This window comes from Cervus elaphus, unplaced genomic scaffold, assembly GCF_910594005.1.
Source record: "Cervus elaphus unplaced genomic scaffold, mCerEla1.1, whole genome shotgun sequence".
Taxonomy (NCBI): Eukaryota; Metazoa; Chordata; class Mammalia; order Artiodactyla; family Cervidae; genus Cervus; species Cervus elaphus.
In genome coordinates this window covers 3,560,005-3,577,562 of record NW_025316781.1, presented here as the reverse complement: position 1 = coordinate 3,577,562, position 17,558 = coordinate 3,560,005, and positions in this window count along the sequence as shown.

The following is a 17,558-nucleotide window of genomic DNA, read 5'->3' as shown; positions in this document are numbered from 1 at the left end:
GCTCTGCACGCAGTGCAGGGGAATCGGGCCTCATCTCGCGGTGAGGGGGAAGTCTCATGGTTTTTCTCGAGTTGCGGCGGGAACCTGGGGTATATTCTCGAGTTACGACGGGGATGGCCCTTCCACACACGTGTTTGTTCAGCCACGTCAGGACTCCTGCCTAGTTGCGAGGGACAACTCGGGATTCTCCTCGAGGCTTGGCAGGGCAATTGGAACGCCTCTCCAGCTGAGGCGGGAGACCAAGGGTCCCTTTCCACGTGCCACAAGAATCCTGGGACTCCTATCAAGTTTCACGAGGAGTCAGGCATCGTCTCCTTTGGAGGCACTGATCTCCACGTACCTCTGGAGTTTTCAAAGGATGTGAGGCCTCCGGTCGCGATGAGGTGGGGAACTAGGTCTTTCTCTGTGGTCTCCACAGGGGATTCAGACATCCTTTCATCTTGGGAGATGCAAGACGAGCCTGCATTCAAGTCCCTGCAGGGATATCCAGCCTTATTTCGCGTCAGGGCATCGCGGTGTCCATTCCACTTGAGGCCGCAAACTCAGGGTCCCTCTCACATAGCTAGAGCTGAGAGAAGCCTCCTCTTGCGGTTCTTGTGGTAAGGTGGTATTCCTCTGGAGTCGAAGCCAGGGACTAACCTCTCATCTCGAGTTGATTTTTGGCCCACGGAGCTCTTTCGTGTTGCTACAGTGACCTCAGGATCCCTCTAGCCTTGAAACAGTGTTCTTGGGGTTTCTCTGGAGTGCCATCAAGGAAATCAAGGCTCCTTTCATGTGTGATGTGCAACACGGAATTGCTCTGCACGCAGTGCAGGGGAATCGGGCCTCATCTCGCGGCGAGGGGGAAGTCTCATGGTTTTTCTCGAGTTGCGGCGGGAACCTGGGGTATATTCTCGAGTTACGACGGGGATGGCCCTTCCACCCACGTGTTTCTTCAGCGACGTCAGGACTCCTGCCTAGTTGCAAGGAACAACTCTGGATTCTCCTCGAGGCTTGGCAGGGCAATTGGGACGCCTCTCCAGCTGAGACGGGAGACAAAGTGTCCCTTTCCACGTGCCACAGGAATCCTGGGTCTCCTATCAAGTTTCACGAGGAGTCAGGCATCGTCTCCTTTGGAGGCACTGATCTCCGCATACCTCTGGAGTTTTCAAAGGATTTGAGGCCTCCTGTCGTGATGAGGTGGGGAACTAGGTCTTTCTCTGTGGTCTCCACAGGGGATTCAGACACCCTTTCGTCTTGGGAGATGCAAGACGAGCCTGCATTCCAGTCACTGCAGGGATATCCGGCCTTATTTCGAGTCAGGGCATCGCGGTGTCCATTCCACTTGAGGCCGCAAACTCAGGGTCCCTCTCACATACCTAGAGCTGAGAGAAGCCTCCTCTTGAGGTGCTTGTGGTAAGGTGGTATTCCTCTGGAGTCGAAGCCAGGGACTAACCTCTCATCTCGAGTTGATTTTTGGTCCACGGAGTTCTTTCGTGTTGCTACAGTGACCTCAGGATCCCTCTAGCCTTGAAACAGTGTTCTTGGGGTTTCTCTGGAGTGCCATCAAGGAAATCAAGGCTCCTTTCATGTGTGATGTGCAACACAGAATTGCTCTGCACGCAGTGCAGGGGAATCGGGCCTCATCTCGCGGCGAGGGGGAAGTCTCATGGTTTTTCTCGAGTTGCGGCGGGAACCTGGGGTATATTCTCGAGTTACGACGGGGATGGCCCTTCCACACACATGTTTTTTCAGCCACGTCAGGACTCTTGCCTAGTTGCGAGACACCACTCGGGATTCTCCTCGAGGCTTGGCAAGGCAATTGGGACGCCTCTCCAGCTGAGGCGGGAGACCAAGGGTCCCTTTCCACGTGCCACAGGAATCCTGGGACTCCTATCAAGTTTCATGAGGAGTCAGGCATCGTCTCCTTTGGAGGCACTGATCTCCGCGTACCTCTGGAGTTTTCAAAGGATGTGAGGCCTCCGGTCGCGATGAGGTGGGGAACTAGGTGTTTCTCTGTGGTCTCCACAGGGGATTCAGACATCCTTTCTTCTTGGGAGATGCAAGACGAGCCTGCATTCAAGTCACTGCAGGGATATCCGGCCTTATTTCGAGTCAGGGCATCGCGGTGTCCATTCCACTTGAGGCCGCAAACTCAGGGTCCCTCTCACATACCTAGAGCTGAGAGAAGCCTCCTCTTGAGGTGCTTGTGGTAAGGTGGTATTCCTCAGGAGTCGAAGCCAGGGACTAACCTCTCATCTCGTGTTGATTCTTGGTCCACGGAGCTCTTTCGTGTTGCTACAGTGACCTCAGGATCCCTCTAGCCTTGAAACAGTGTTCTTGGGGTTTCTCTGGAGTGCCATGAAGGAAATCAAGGCTCCTTTCATGTGTGATGTGCAACACGGAATTGCTCTGCACGCAGTGCAGGGGAATCGGGCCTCATCTCGCGGCGAGGGGGAAGTCTCATGGTTTTTCTCGAGTTGCGGCGGGAACCTGGGTATATTCTCGAGTTACGACGGGGATGGCCCTTCCACACACGTGTTTGTTCAGCCACGTCAGGACTCCTGCCTAGTTGCGAGGGACAACTCGGGATTCTCCTTGAGGCGTGGCAGGGCAATTGGAACGCCTCTCCAGCTGAGGCGGGAGACCAACGGTCCCTTTCCATGTGCCACAAGAATCCTGGGAATCCTATCAAGTTTCACGAGGAGTCAGGCATCGTCTCCTTTGGAGGCACTGATCTCCACGTACCTCTGGAGTTTTCAAAGGATGTGAGGCCTCCGGTCGCGATGAGGTGGGGAACTAGGTGTTTCTCTGTGGTCTCCACAGGGGATTCAGACATCCTTTCATCTTGGGAGATGCAAGACAAGCCTGCATTCCAGTCACTGCAGGGATATCCGGCCTTATTTCGAGTCAGGGCATCTCGGTGTCCATTCCACTTGAGGCCGCAAACTCAGGGTCCCTCTCACATACCTAGAGCTGAGAGAAGCCTCCTCTTGAGGTGCTTGTGGTAAGGTGGTATTCCTCAGGAGTCGAAGCCAGGGACTAACCTCTCATCTCTTGTTGATTCTTGGTCCACGGAGATCTTTCGTGTTGCTACAGTGACCTCAGGATCCCTCTAGCCTTGAAACAGTGTTCTTGGGGTTTCTCTGGAGTGCCATCAAGGAAATCAAGGCTCCTTTCATGTGTGATGTGCAACACGGAATTGCTCTGCACGCAGTGCAGGGGAATCGGGCCTCATCTCGCGGCGAGGGGGAAGTCTCATGGTTTTTCTCGAGTTGCGGCGGGAACCTGGGGTATATTCTCGAGTTACGACGGGGATGGCCCTTCCACACACGTGTGTGTTCAGCCATGTCAGGACTCCTGCCTAGTTGTGAGGGACAACTCGGGATTCTCCTCGAGGCTTTGCAGGGCAATTGGGACGCCTCTCCAGCTGAGGCGGGAGACCAAGGGTCCCTTTCCACGTGCCACAGGAATCCTGGGTCTCCTATCAAGTTTCATGAGGAGTCAGGCATCGTCTCCTTTGGAGGCACTGATCTCCGCATACCTCTGGAGTATTCAAAGGATTTGAGGCCTCCTGTCGCGAAGAGTTGGGGAACTAGGTCTTTCTCTGTGGTCTCCACAGGGGATTCAGACACCCTTTCGTCTTGGGAGATGCAAGACGAGCCTGCATTCCAGTCACTGCAGGGATATCCGGCCTTATTTTGAGTCAGGGCATCGTGGTGTCCATTCCACTTGAGGCCGCAAACTCAGGGTCCCTCTCACATACCTAGAGCTGAGAGAAGCCTCCTCTTGAGGTGCTTGTGGTAAGGTGATATTCCTCTGGAGTCGAAGCCAGGGACTAACCTCTCATCTCGAGTTGATTTTTGGTCCACGGAGCGCTTTCGTGTTGCTACAGTGACCTCAGGATCCCTCTAGCCTTGAAACAGTGTTCTTGGGGTTTCTCTGGAGTGCCATGAAGGAAATCAAGGCTTCTTTCATGTGTGATGTGCAACAGAGAATTGCTCTGCACGCAGTGACGGGAATCGGGCCTCATCTCGCGGCGAGGGGGAAGTCTCATGGTTTTTCTCGAGTTGCGGCGGGAACCTGGGGTATATTCTCGAGTTACGACGGGGATGGCCCTTCCACACAAGTGTGTGTTCAGCCATGTCAGGACTCCTGCCTAGTTGCGAGGGACAACTCGGGATTCTCCTCGAGGCTTTGCAGGGCAATTGGGACGCCTCTCCAGCTGAGGCGGGAGACCAAGAGTCCCTTTCCACGTGCCACAGGAACCCTGGGTCTCCTATCAAGTTTCACGAGGAGTCAGGCATCGTCTCCTTTGGAGGCACTGATCTCCGCATACCTCTGGAGTTTTCAAAGGATTTGAGGCCTCCTGTCGCGATGAGGTGGGGAACTAGGTCTTTCTCTGTGGTCTCCACAGGGGATTCAGACACCCTTTCGTCTTGGGAGATGCAAGACGAGCCTGCATTCCAGTCACTGCAGGGATATCCGGCCTTATTTCGAGTCAGGGCATCGCGGTGTCCATTCCACTTGACTCCGCAAACTCAGGGTACCTCTCACGTACCTAGAGCTGAGAGAAGCCTCCTCTTGAGGTGCTTGTGGTAAGGTGGTATTCCTCTGGAGTCGAAGTCAGGGACTAACCTCTCATCTCGAGTTGATTTTTGGTCCACGGAGCTCTTTCGTGTTGCTACAGTGACCTCAGGATCCCTCTAGCCTTGAAACAGTGTTCTTGGGGTTTCTCTGGAGTGCCATGAAGGAAATCAAGGCTCCTTTCATGTGTGATGTGCAACACAGAATTGCTCTGCACGCAGTGCAGGGGAATCGGGCCTCATCTCGCGGCGAGGGGGAAGTCTCATGGTTTTTCTCGAGTTGCGGCGGGAACCTGGGGTATATTCTCGAGTTACGACGGGGATGGCCCTTCCACCCACGTGTTTGTTCAGCCACGTCAGGACTCTTGCCTAGTTGCGAGGGACAACTCGGGATTCTCCTCGAGGCTTGGCAAGGCAATTGGGACGCCTCTCCAGCTGAGGCGGGAGACCAAGGGTCCCTTTCCACGTGCCACAGGAATCCTGGGACTCCTATCAAGTTTCACGAGGAGTCAGGCATCATCTCCTTTGGAGGCACTGATCTCCGCGTACCTCTGGAGTTTTCAAAGGATGTGAGGCCTCCGGTCGCGATGAGGTGGGGAACTAGGTCTTTCTCTGTGGTCTCCACAGGGGATTCAGACATCCTTTCATCTTGGGAGATGCAAGACGAGCCTGCATTCAAGTCACTGCAGGGATATCCAGCCTTATTTCGCGTCAGGGCATCGCGGTGTCCATTCCACTTGAGGCCGCAAACTCAGGGTCCCTCTCACATACCTAGAGTTGAGAGAAGCCTCCTCTTGAGGTGCTTGTGGTAAGGCGGTATTCCTCTGGAGATGAATCCAGGGACTAACCTCTCTTTTCGAGTTGATTTTTGGTCCACAGAGTTCTTTCGTGTTGCTACAGTGACCTCAGGATCCCTCTATCCTTGAAACAGTGTTCTTCGGGGTTCTCTGGAGTGCCATCAAGGACATCAAGGCTCCTTTCATGTGTGATGTGCAAGACGGAATTGCTCTGCATGCAGTACAGGGGAATCGGGCCTCATCTCGCATCGAGGGGGAAGTCTCATGGTTTTTCTCGAGTTGCGGCGGGAACCTGGGGTATATTCTCGAGTTACGACGGGGATGGCCCTTCCACCCACGTGTTTGTTCAGCCACGTCAGGACTCCTGCCTAGTTGCGAGGGACAACTCGGGATTCTCCTCGAGGCTTGGCAGGCCAATTGGAACGCCTCTCCAGCTCAGGCGGGAGACCAAGGGTCCCTTTCCACGTGCCACAGGAATCCTGGGACTGCTATAAAGTTTCACGAGGAGTCAGGCATCGTCTCCTTTGGAGGCACTGATCTCCGCGTACCTCTGGAGTTTTCAAAGGATGTGAGCCTCCGGTCGCGATGAGGTGGGGAACTAGGTGTTTCTCTGTGGTCTCCACAGGTGATTCAGACATCCTTTCTTCTTGGGAGATACAAGACGAGCCTGCATTCAAGTCACTGCAGGGATATCCAGCCTTATTTCGCGTCAGGGCATCGCGGTGTCCATTCCACTTGAGGCCACAAACTCAGGGTCCCTCTCACATACCTAGAGCTGAGAGAAGCCTCCTCTTGAGGTGCTTGTGGTAAGGTGGTATTCCTCTGGAGTCGAAGCCAGGGACTAACCTCTCATCTCGAGTTGATTTTTGGTCCACGGAGCTCTTTCGTGTTGCTACAGTGACCTCAGGATCCCTCTAGCCTTGAAACAGTGTTCTTGGGGTTTCTCTGGAGTGCCATGAAGGAAATCAAGGCTCCTTTCATGTGTGATGTGCAACACAGAATTGCTCTGCACGCAGTGCAGGGGAATCGGGCCTCATCTCGCGGCGAGGGGGAAGTCTCATGGTTTTTCTCGAGTTGCGGCGGGAACCTGGGGTATATTCTCGAGTTACGACGGGGATGGCCCTTCCACCCACGTGTTTCTTCAGCGGCGTCAGGACTCCTGCCTAGTTGCGAGGGACAACTCTGGATTCTCCTCGAGGCTTGGCAGGGCAATTGGAACGCCTCTCCAGCTGAGGCGGGAGACCAAGTGTCCCTATCCAAGTGCCACAGGAATCCTGGGACTCCTATCAAGTTTCACGAGGAGTCAGGCATCGTCTCCTTTGGAGGCACTGATCTCCGCGTACCTCTGGAGTTTTCAAAGGATGTGAGGCTGTCGGTCGCGATGAGGTGGGGAACTAAGTCTTTCTCTGTGCTTTCCACAGGGGATTCAGACATCCTTTCGTCCTGGGAGATGCAAGACGAGCCTGCATTGAAGTCACTGCAAGGATATCCGGCCTTATTTCGAGTCAGGGCATCGCGGTGTCCATTCCAATTGAGGCCGCAAACTCAGGGTCCCTCTCACATACCTAGTGCTGAGAGAAGCCTCCTCTTGAGGTGCTTGTGGTAAGGTGGTATTCCTCTGGAGACGAATCCAGGGACTAACCTCTCTTTTCGAGTTGATTTTTGGTCCACAGAGTTCTTTCGTGTTGCTACAGTGACCTCAGGATCCCTCTATCCTTGAAACAGAGTTCTTGGGGTTTCTATGGAGTGCCATCAAGGAAATCAAGGCTCCTTTCATGTTTGATGTGCAAGACGGAATTGCTCTGCACGCAGTACAGGGGAATCGGGCCTCATCTCGCATCGAGGGGGAAGTCTCATGGTTTTTGTCGAGTTGCGGCGGGAACCTGGGGTATATTCTCGAGTTACGACGGGGATGGCCCTTCCACCCACGTGTTTGTTCAGCCACGTCAGGACTCCTGCCTAGTTGCGAGGGACAACTCGGGATTCTCCTCGAGGCTTGGCAGGGCAATTGGAACGCCTCTCCAGCTGAGGCGGGAGACCAAGGGTCCCTTTCCACGTGCCACAAGAATCCTGGGACCCCTATCAAGTTTCACGAGGAGTCAGGCATCGTCTCCTTTGGAGGCACTGATCTCCGCGTACCTCTGGAGTTTTCAAAGGATGTGAGGCCTCCGGTCGCGATGAGGTGGGGAACTAGGTCTTTCTCTGTGGTCTCCACAGGGGATTCAGACATCCTTTCTTCTTGGGAGATGCAAGACGAGCCTGCATTCAAGTCGCTGCAGGGATATCCGGCCTTATTTCGAGTCAGGGCATCGCGGTGTCCATTCCACTTGAGGCCGCAAACTCAGGGTCCCTCTCACATTCCTAGAGCTGAGAGAAGCCTCCTCTTGAGGTGCTTGTGGTAAGGTGGTATTCCTCAGGAGTCGAAGCCAGGGACTAACCTCTCATCTCGTGTTGATTCTTGGTCCACGGAGCTCTTTCGTGTTGCTACAGTGACCTCAGGGTCCCTCTAGCCTTGAAACAGTGTTCTTGGGGTTTCTCTGGAGTGCCATCAAGGAAATCAAGGCTCCTTTCATGTGTGATGTGCAACACGGAATTGCTCTGCACGCAGTGCAGGGGAATCGGGCCTCATCTCGCGGCGAGGGGGAAGTCTCATGGTTTTTCTCGAGTTGCGGCGGGAACCTGGGGTATATTCTCGAGTTACGACGGGGATGGCCCTTCCACACACGTGTTTCTTCAGCGACGTCAGGACTCCGGCCTAGTTGCGAGGGACAACTCGGGATTCTCCTCGAGGCTTGGCAGGGCAATTGGAACGCCTCCCCAGCTGAGGCGGGAGACCAAGGGTCACTTTCCAAGTGCCACAAGAATCCTGGGACTCCTATCAAGTTTCACGAGGAGTCAGGCATCGTCTCCTTTGGAGGCACTGATCTCCGCGTACCTCTGGAGTTTTCAAAGGATGTGAGGCCTCCTGTCGCGATGAGGTGGGGAACTAAGTCTTTCTCTGTGGTCTCCACAGGGGATTCAGACACCCTTTCATCTTGGGAGATGCAAGACGAGCCTGCATTCCAGTCACTGCAGGGATATCCGGCCTTATTTCGAGTCAGGGCATCGCGGTGTCCATTCCACTTGAGGCCGCAAACTCAGGGTCCCTCTCACATACCTAGAGCTGAGAGAAGCCTCCTCTTGAGGTGCTTGTGGTAAGGTGGTATTGCTCTGGAGTCGAAGCCAGGGACTAACCTCTCATCTCGAGTTGATTTTTGGCCCACGGAGCTCTTTCGTGTTTCTACAGTGACCTCAGGATCCCTCTAGCCTTGAAACAGTGTTCTTGGGGTTTCTCTGGAGTGCCATGAAGGAAATCAAGGCTCCTTTCATGTGTGATGTGCAACACAGAATTGCTCTGCACGCAGTGCAGGGGAATCGGGCCTCATCTCGCGGTGAGGGGGAAGTCTCATGGTTTTTCTCGAGTTGCGGCGGGAACCTGGGGTATATTCTCGAGATACGACGGGGATGGCCCTTCCACACACGTGTGTGTTCAGCCACGTCAGGACTCCTGCCTAGTTGCCAGGGACAACTCGGGATTCTCCTCGAGGCTTGGCAGGGCAATTGGGACGCCTCTCCAGCTGAGGCGGGAGACCAAGGGTCCCTTTCCACGTGCCACAGGAATCCTGGGACTCCTATCAAGTTTCACGAGGAGTCAGGCATCGTCTCCTTTGGAGGCACTGATCTCCGCGTACCTCTGGAGTTTTCAAAGAATGTGAGGCTATCGGTCGCGATGAGGTGGGGAACTAAGTCTTTCTCTGTGGTCTCCACAGGGGATTCAGACATCCTTTCATCCTGGGAGAGGCAAGACGAGCCTGCATTCCAGTCACTGCAGGGATATCCGGCCTTATTTCGAGTCAGGGCATCGCGGTGTCCATTCCACGTGAGGCCGCAAACTCAGGGTCCCTCTCACATACCTAGAGCTGAGAGAAGCCTCCTCTTGAGGTGCTTGTGGTAAGGTGGTATTCCTCAGGAGTCGAAGCCAGGGACTAACCTCTCATCTCGTGTTGATTCTTGGTCCACGGAGCTCTTTCGTGTTGCTACAGTGACCTCAGGATCCCTCTAGCCTTGAAACAGTGTTCTTGGGGTTTCTCTGGAGTGCCATCAAGGAAATCAAGGCTCCTTTCATGTGTGATGTGCAACACGGAATTGCTCTGCACGCAGTGCAGGGGAATCAGGCCTCATCTCGCGGCGAGGGGGAAGTCTCATGGTTTTTCTCGAGTTGCGGCGGGAACCTGGGGTATATTCTCGAGTTACGACGGGGATGGCCCTTCCACACACGTGTGTGTTCAGCCATGTCAGGACTCCTGCCTAGTTGCGAGGGACAACTCGGGATTCTCCTCGAGGCTTTTCAGGGCAATTGGGACGCCTCTCCAGCTGAGACGGGAGACCAAGGGTCCCTTGCCACGTGCCACAGGAATCCTGGGTCTCCTATCAAGTTTCACGAGGAGTCAGGCATCGTCTCCTTTGGAGGCACTGATCTCCGCATACCTCTGGAGTTTTCAAAGGATTTGAGGCCTCCTGTCGCGATGAGGTGGGGAACTAGGTCTTTCTCTGTGGTCTCCACAGGGGATTCAGACACCCTTTCGTCTTGGGAGATGCAAGACGAGCCTGCATTCCAGTCACTGCAGGGATATCCGGCCTTATTTCGAGTCAGGGCATCGCGGTGTCCATTCCACTTGAGGCCGCAAACTCAGGGTCCCTCTCACATACCTAGAGCTGAGAGAAGCCTCCTCTTGAGGTGCTTGTGGTAAGGTGGTATTCTTCTGGAGTCGAAGCCAGGGACTAACCTCTCATCTCGAGTTGATTTTTGGCCCACGGAGCTCTTTCGTGTTGCTACAGTGACCTCAGGATCCCTCTAGCCTTGAAACAGTGTTCTTGGGGTTTCTCTGGAGTGCCATCAAGGAAATCAAGGCTCCTTTCATGTGTGATGTGCAACACGGAATTGCTCTGCACGCAGTGCAGGGGAATCGGGCCTCATCTCGCGGCGAGGGGGAAGTCTCATGGTTTTTCTCGAGTTGCGGCGGGAACCTGGGGTATATTCTCGAGTTACGACGGGGATGGCCCTTCCACCCACGTGTTTCTTCAGCGACGTCAGGACTCCTGCCTAGTTGCGAGGGACAACTCTGGATTCTCCTCGAGGCTTTGCAGGGCAATTGGGACACCTCTCCAGCTGAGGCGGGAGACCAAGGGTCCCTTTCCAAGTGCCACAGGAATCCTGGGACTCCTATCAAGTTTCACGAGGAGTCAGGCATCGTCTCCTTTGGAGGCACTGATCTCCGCGTACCTCTGGAGTTTTCAAAGGATGTGAGGCTATCGGTCGCGATGAGGTGGGGAACTAAGTCTTTCTCTGTGCTTTCCACAGGGGATTCAGACATCCTTTCGTCCTGGGAGATGCAAGACGAGCCTGCATTGAAGTCACTGTAGGGATATCCGGCCTTATTTCGAGTCAGGGCATCGCGGTGTCCATTCCACTTGAGGCCGCAAACTCAGGGTCCCTCTCACATACCTAGAGCTGAGAGAAGCCTCGTCTTGAGGTGCTTGTGGTAAGGTGGTATTCCTCTGGAGACGAATCCAGGGACTAACCTCTCTTTTCGAGTTGATTTTTGGTCCACAGAGTTCTTTCGTGTTGCTACAGTGACCTCAGGATCCCTCTATCCTTGAAACAGTGTTCTTGGGGTTTCTCTGGAGTGCCATCAAGGAAATCAAGGCTCCTTTCATGTGTGATGTGCAAGACGGAATTGCTCTGCACGCAGTACAGGGGAATCGGGCCTCATCTCGCATCGAGGGGGAAGTCTCATGGTTTTTCTCGAGTTGCGGCGGGAACCTGGGGTATATTCTCGAGTTACGACGGGGATGGCCCTTCCACCCACGTGTTTGTTCAGCCACGTCAGGACTCCTGCCTAGTTGCGAGGGACAACTCGGGATTCTCCTCGAGGCTTGGCAGGCCAATTGGAACGCCTCTCCAGCTGAGACGGGAGACCAAGGGTCCCTTGCCACGTGCCACAAGAATCCTGGGACCCCTATCAAGTTTCACGAGGAGTCAGGCATCGTCTCCTTTGGAGGCACTGATCTCCGCGTACCTCTGGAGTTTTCAAAGGATGTGAGGCCTCCGGTCGCGATGAGGTGGGGAACTAGGTCTTTCTCTGTGGTCTCCACAGGGGATTCAGACATCCTTTCTTCTTGGGAGATGCAAGACGAGCCTGCATTCAAGTCGCTGCAGGGATATCCGGCCTTATTTCGAGTCAGGGCATCGCGGTGTCCATTCCACTTGAGGCCGCAAACTCAGGGTCCCTCTCACATTCCTAGAGCTGACAGAAGCCTCCTCTTGAGGTGCTTGTGGTAAGGTGGTATTCCTCAGGAGTCGAAGCCAGGGACTAACCTCTCATCTCGTGTTGATTCTTGGTCCACGGAGCTCTTTCGTGTTGCTACAGTGACCTCAGGGTCCCTCTAGCCTTGAAACAGTGTTCTTGGGGTTTCTCTGGAGTGCCATCAAGGAAATCAAGGCTCCTTTCATGTGTGATGTGCAACACGGAATTGCTCTGCACGCAGTGCAGGGGAATCGGGCCTCATCTCGCGGCGAGGGGGAAGTCTCATGGTTTTTCTCGAGTTGCGGCGGGAACCTGGGGTATATTCTCGAGTTACGACGGGGATGGCCCTTCCACACACGTGTTTCTTCAGCGACGTCAGGACTCCTGCCTAGTTGCGAGGGACAACTCGGGATTCTCCTCGAGGCTTGGCAGGGCAATTGGAACGCCTCCCCAGCTGAGGCGGGAGACCAAGGGTCACTTTCCAAGTGCCACAAGAATCCTGGGACTCCTATCAAGTTTCACGAGGAGTCAGGCATCGTCTCCTTTGGAGGCACTGATCTCCGCGTACCTCTGGAGTTTTCAAAGGATGTGAGGCCTCCTGTCGCGATGAGGTGGGGAACTAAGTCTTTCTCTGTGGTCTCCACAGGGGATTCAGACACCCTTTCATCTTGGGAGATGCAAGACGAGCCTGCATTCCAGTCACTGCAGGGATATCCGGCCTTATTTCGAGTCAGGGCATCGCGGTGTCCATTCCACTTGAGGCCGCAAACTCAGGGTCCCTCTCACATACCTAGAGCTGAGAGAAGCCTCCTCTTGAGGTGCTTGTGGTAAGGTGGTATTGCTCTGGAGTCGAAGCCAGGGACTAACCTCTCATCTCGAGTTGATTTTTGGCCCACGGAGCTCTTTCGTGTTTCTACAGTGACCTCAGGATCCCTCTAGCCTTGAAACAGTGTTCTTGGGGTTTCTCTGGAGTGCCATGAAGGAAATCAAGGCTCCTTTCATGTGTGATGTGCAACACAGAATTGCTCTGCACGCAGTGCAGGGGAATCGGGCCTCATCTCGCGGTGAGGGGGAAGTCTCATGGTTTTTCTCGAGTTGCGGCGGGAACCTGGGGTATATTCTCGAGATACGACGGGGATGGCCCTTCCACACACGTGTGTGTTCAGCCATGTCAGGACTCCTGCCTAGTTGCGAGGGACAACTCGGGATTCTTCTCGAGGCTTTGCAGGGCAATTGGGACGCCTCTCCAGCTGAGTCGGGAGACCAAGGGTCCCTTTCCACGTGCCACAGGAATCCTGGGTCTCCTATCAAGTTTCACGAGGAGTCAGGCATCCTCTCCTTTGGAGGCACTGATCTCCGCATACCTCTGGAGTTTTCAAAGGATGTGAGGCTATCGGTCGCGATGAGGTGGGGAACTAACTCTTTCTCTGTGCTTTCCACAGGGGATTCAGACATCCTTTCTTCGTGGGAGATGCAAGACGAGCCTGCATTCAAGTCACTGCAGGGATATCCGGCCTTATTTCGAGTCAGGGCATCGCGGTGTCCATTCCACTTGAGGCCGCAAACTCAGGGTCCCTCTCACATACCTAGAGCTGAGAGAAGCCTCCTCTTGAGGTGCTTGTGGTAAGGTGGTATTCCTCTGGAGACGAATCCAGGGACTAACCTCTCTTTTCGAGTTGATTTTTGGTCCACAGAGTTCTTTCGTGTTGCTACAGTGACCTCAGGATCCCTCTATCCTTGAAACAGTGTTCTTGGGGTTTCTCTGGAGTGCCATCAAGGAAATCAAGGCTCCTTTCATGTGTGATGTGCAAGACGGAATTGCTCTGCACGCAGTACAGGGGAATCGGGCCTCATCTCGCATCGAGGGGGAAGTCTCATGGTTTTTCTCGAGTTGCAGCGGGAACCTGGGGTATATTCTCGAGTTACGACGGGGATGGCCCTTCCACCCACGTGTTTGTTCAGCCACGTCAGGACTCCTGCCTAGTTGCCAGGGACAACTCGGGATTCTCCTCGAGGCTTGGCAGGGCAATTGGAACGCCTCTCCAGCTGAGGCGGGAGACCAAGGGTCCCTTTCCACGTGCCACAGGAATCCTGGGACTCCTATCAAGTTTCACGAGGAGTCAGGCATCGTCTCCTTTGGAGGCACTGATCTCCGCGTACCTCTGGAGTTTTCAAAGAATGTGAGGCTATCGGTCGCGATGAGGTGGGGAACTAAGTCTTTCTCTGTGGTCTCCACAGGGGATTCAGACATCCTTTCGTCCTGGGAGAGGCAAGACGAGCCTGCATTCCAGTCACTGCAGGGATATCCGGCCTTATTTCGAGTCAGGGCATCGCGGTGTCCATTCCACGTGAGGCCGCAAACTCAGGGTCCCTCTCACATACCTAGAGCTGAGAGAAGCCTCCTCTTGAGGTGCTTGTGGTAAGGTGGTATTCCTCAGGAGTCGAAGCCAGGGACTAACCTCTCATCTCGTGTTGATTCTTGGTCCACGGAGCTCTTTAGTGTTGCTACAGTGACCTCAGGATCCCTCTAGCCTTGAAACAGTGTTCTTGGGGTTTCTCTGGAGTGCCATCAAGGAAATCAAGGCTCCTTTCATGTGTGATGTGCAACACGGAATTGCTCTGCACGCAGTGCAGGGGAATCGGGCCTCATCTCGCGGCGAGGGGGAAGTCTCATGGTTTTTCTCGAGTTGCGGCGGGAACCTGGGGTATATTCTCGAGTTACGACGGGGATGGCCCTTCCACCCACGTGTGTGTTCAGCCATGTCAGGACTCCTGCCTAGTTGCGAGGGACAACTCGGGATTCTCCTCGAGGCTTTGCAGGGCAATTGGGACGCCTCTCCAGCTGAGACGGGAGACCAAGGGTCCCTTGCCACGTGCCACAGGAATCCTGGGTCTCCTATCAAGTTTCACGAGGAGTCAGGCATCGTCTCCTTTGGAGGCACTGATCTCCGCATACCTCTGGAGTTTTCAAAGGATTTGAGGCCTCCTGTCGCGATGAGGTGGGGAACTAGGTCTTTCTCTGTGGTCTCCACAGGGGATTCAGACACCCTTTCGTCTTGGGAGATGCAAGACGAGCCTGCATTCCAGTCACTGCAGGGATATCCGGCCTTATTTCGAGTCAGGGCATCGCGGTGTCCATTCCACTTGAGGCCGCAAACTCAGGGTCCCTCTCACATACCTAGAGCTGAGAGAAGCCTCCTCTTGAGGTGCTTGTGGTAAGGTGGTATTCTTCTGGAGTCGAAGCCAGGGACTAACCTCTCATCTCGAGTTGATTTTTGGCCCACGGAGCTCTTTCGTGTTGCTACAGTGACCTCAGGATCCCTCTAGCCTTGAAACAGTGTTCTTGGGGTTTCTCTGGAGTGTCATCAAGGAAATCAAGGCTCCTTTCATGTGTGATGTGCAACACGGAATTGCTCTGCACGCAGTGCAGGGGAATCGGGCCTCATCTCGCGGCGAGGGGGAAGTCTCATGGTTTTTCTCGAGTTGCGGCGGGAACCTGGGGTATATTCTCGAGTTACGACGGGGATGGCCCTTCCACCCACGTGATTCTTCAGCGACGTCAGGACTCCTGCCTAGTTGCGAGGGACAACTCTGGATTCTCCTCGAGGCTTTGCAGGGCAATTGGGACACCTCTCCAGCTGAGGCGGGAGACCAAGGGTCCCTTTCCAAGTGCCACAGGAATCCTGGGACTCCTATCAAGTTTCACGAGGAGTCAGGCATCGTCTCCTTTGGAGGCACTGATCTCCGCGTACCTCTGGAGTTTTCAAAGGATGTGAGGCTATCGGTCGCGATGAGGTGGGGAACTAAGTCTTTCTCTGTGCTTTCCACAGGGGATTCAGACATCCTTTCGTCCTGGGAGATGCAAGACGAGCCTGCATTGAAGTCACTGTAGGGATATCCGGCCTTATTTCGAGTCAGGGCATCGCGGTGTCCATTCCACTTGAGGCCGCAAACTCAGGGTCCCTCTCACATACCTAGAGCTGAGAGAAGCCTCCTCTTGAGGTGCTTGTGGTAAGGTGGTATTCCTCTGGAGACGAATCCAGGGACTAACCTCTCTTTTCGAGTTGATTTTTGGTCCACAGAGTTCTTTCGTGTTGCTACAGTGACCTCAGGATCCCTCTATCCTTGAAACAGTGTTCTTGGGGTTTCTCTGGAGTGCCATCAAGGAAATCAAGGCTCCTTTCATGTGTGATGTGCAAGACGGAATTGCTCTGCACGCAGTACAGGGGAATCGGGCCTCATCTCGCATCGAGGGGGAAGTCTCATGGTTTTTCTCGAGTTGCGGCGGGAACCTGGGGTATATTCTCCAGTTACGACGGGGATGGCCCTTCCACCCACGTGTTTGTTCAGCCACGTCAGGACTCCTGCCTAGTTGCGAGGGACAACTCGGGATTCTCCTCGAGGCTTGGCAGGGCAATTGGGACGCCTCTCCAGCTGAGGCGGGAGACCAAGGGTCCCTTTCCACATGCCACAAGAATCCTGGGACTCCTATCAAGTTTCACGAGGAGTCAGGCATCGTCTCCTTTGGAGGCACTGATCTCCGCGTACCTCTGGAGTTTTCAAAGGATGTGAGGCTATCGGTCGCGATGAGGTGGGGAACTAAGTCTTTCTCTGTGGTCTCCACAGGGGATTCAGACATCCTTTCGTCCTGGGAGAGGCAAGACGAGCCTGCATTCCAGTCACTGCTGGGATATCCGGCCTTATTTCGAGTCAGGGCATCGCGGTGTCCATTCCACTTGAGGCCGCAAACTCAGGGTCCCTCTCACATACCTAGAGCTGAGAGAAGCCTCCTCTTGAGGTGCTTGTGGTAAGGTGGTATTCCTCAGGAGTCGAAGCCAGGGACTAACCTCTCATCTCGTGTTGATTCTTGGTCCACGGAGCTCTTTCGTGTTGCTACAGTGACCTCAGGATCCCTCTAGCCTTGAAACAGTGTTCCTGGGGTTTCTATGGAGTGCCATCAAGGAAATCAAGGCTCCTTTCATGTGTGATGTGCAACACGGAATTGCTCTGCACGCAGTGCAGGGGAATCGGGCCTCATCTCGCGGCGAGGGGGAAGTCTCATGGTTTTTCTCGAGTTGCGGCGGGAACCTGGGGTATATCCTCGAGTTACGACGGGGATGGCCCTTCCACACACGTGTGTGTTCAGCCATGTCAGGACTCCTGCCTAGTTGCGAGGGACAACTCGGGATTCTCCTCGAGGCTTTGCAGGGCAATTGGGACGCCTCTCCAGCTGAGACGGGAGACCAAGGGTCCCTTTCCACGTGCCACAGGAATCCTGGGTCTCCTATCAATTTTCACGAGGAGTCAGGCATCGTCTCCTTTGGAGGCACTGATCTCTGCATACCTCTGGAGTTTTCAAAGGATTTGAGGCCTCCTGTCGCGATGAGGTGGGGAACTAGGTCTTTCTCTGTGGTCTCCACAGGGGATTCAGACACCCTTTCGTCTTGGGAGATGCAAGACGAGCCTGCATTCCAGTCACTGCAGGGATATCCGGCCTTATTTCGAGTCAGGGCATCGCGGTGTCCATTCCACTTGAGGCCGCAAACTCAGGGTCCCTCTCACATACCTAGAGCTGAGAGAAGCCTCCTCTTGAGGTGCTTGTGGTAAGGTGGTATTCCTCAGGAGTCGAAGCCAGGGACTAACCTCTCATCTCGAGTTGATTTTTGGTCCACGGAGCTCTTTCGTGTTGCTACAGTGACCTCAGGATCCCTCTAGCCTTGAAACAGTGTTCTTGGGGTTTCTCTGGAGTGCCATCAAGGAAATCAAGGCTCCTTTCATGTGTGATGTGCAACACGGAATTGCTCAGCACGCAGTGCAGGGGAATCGGGCCTCATCTCGCATCGAGGGGG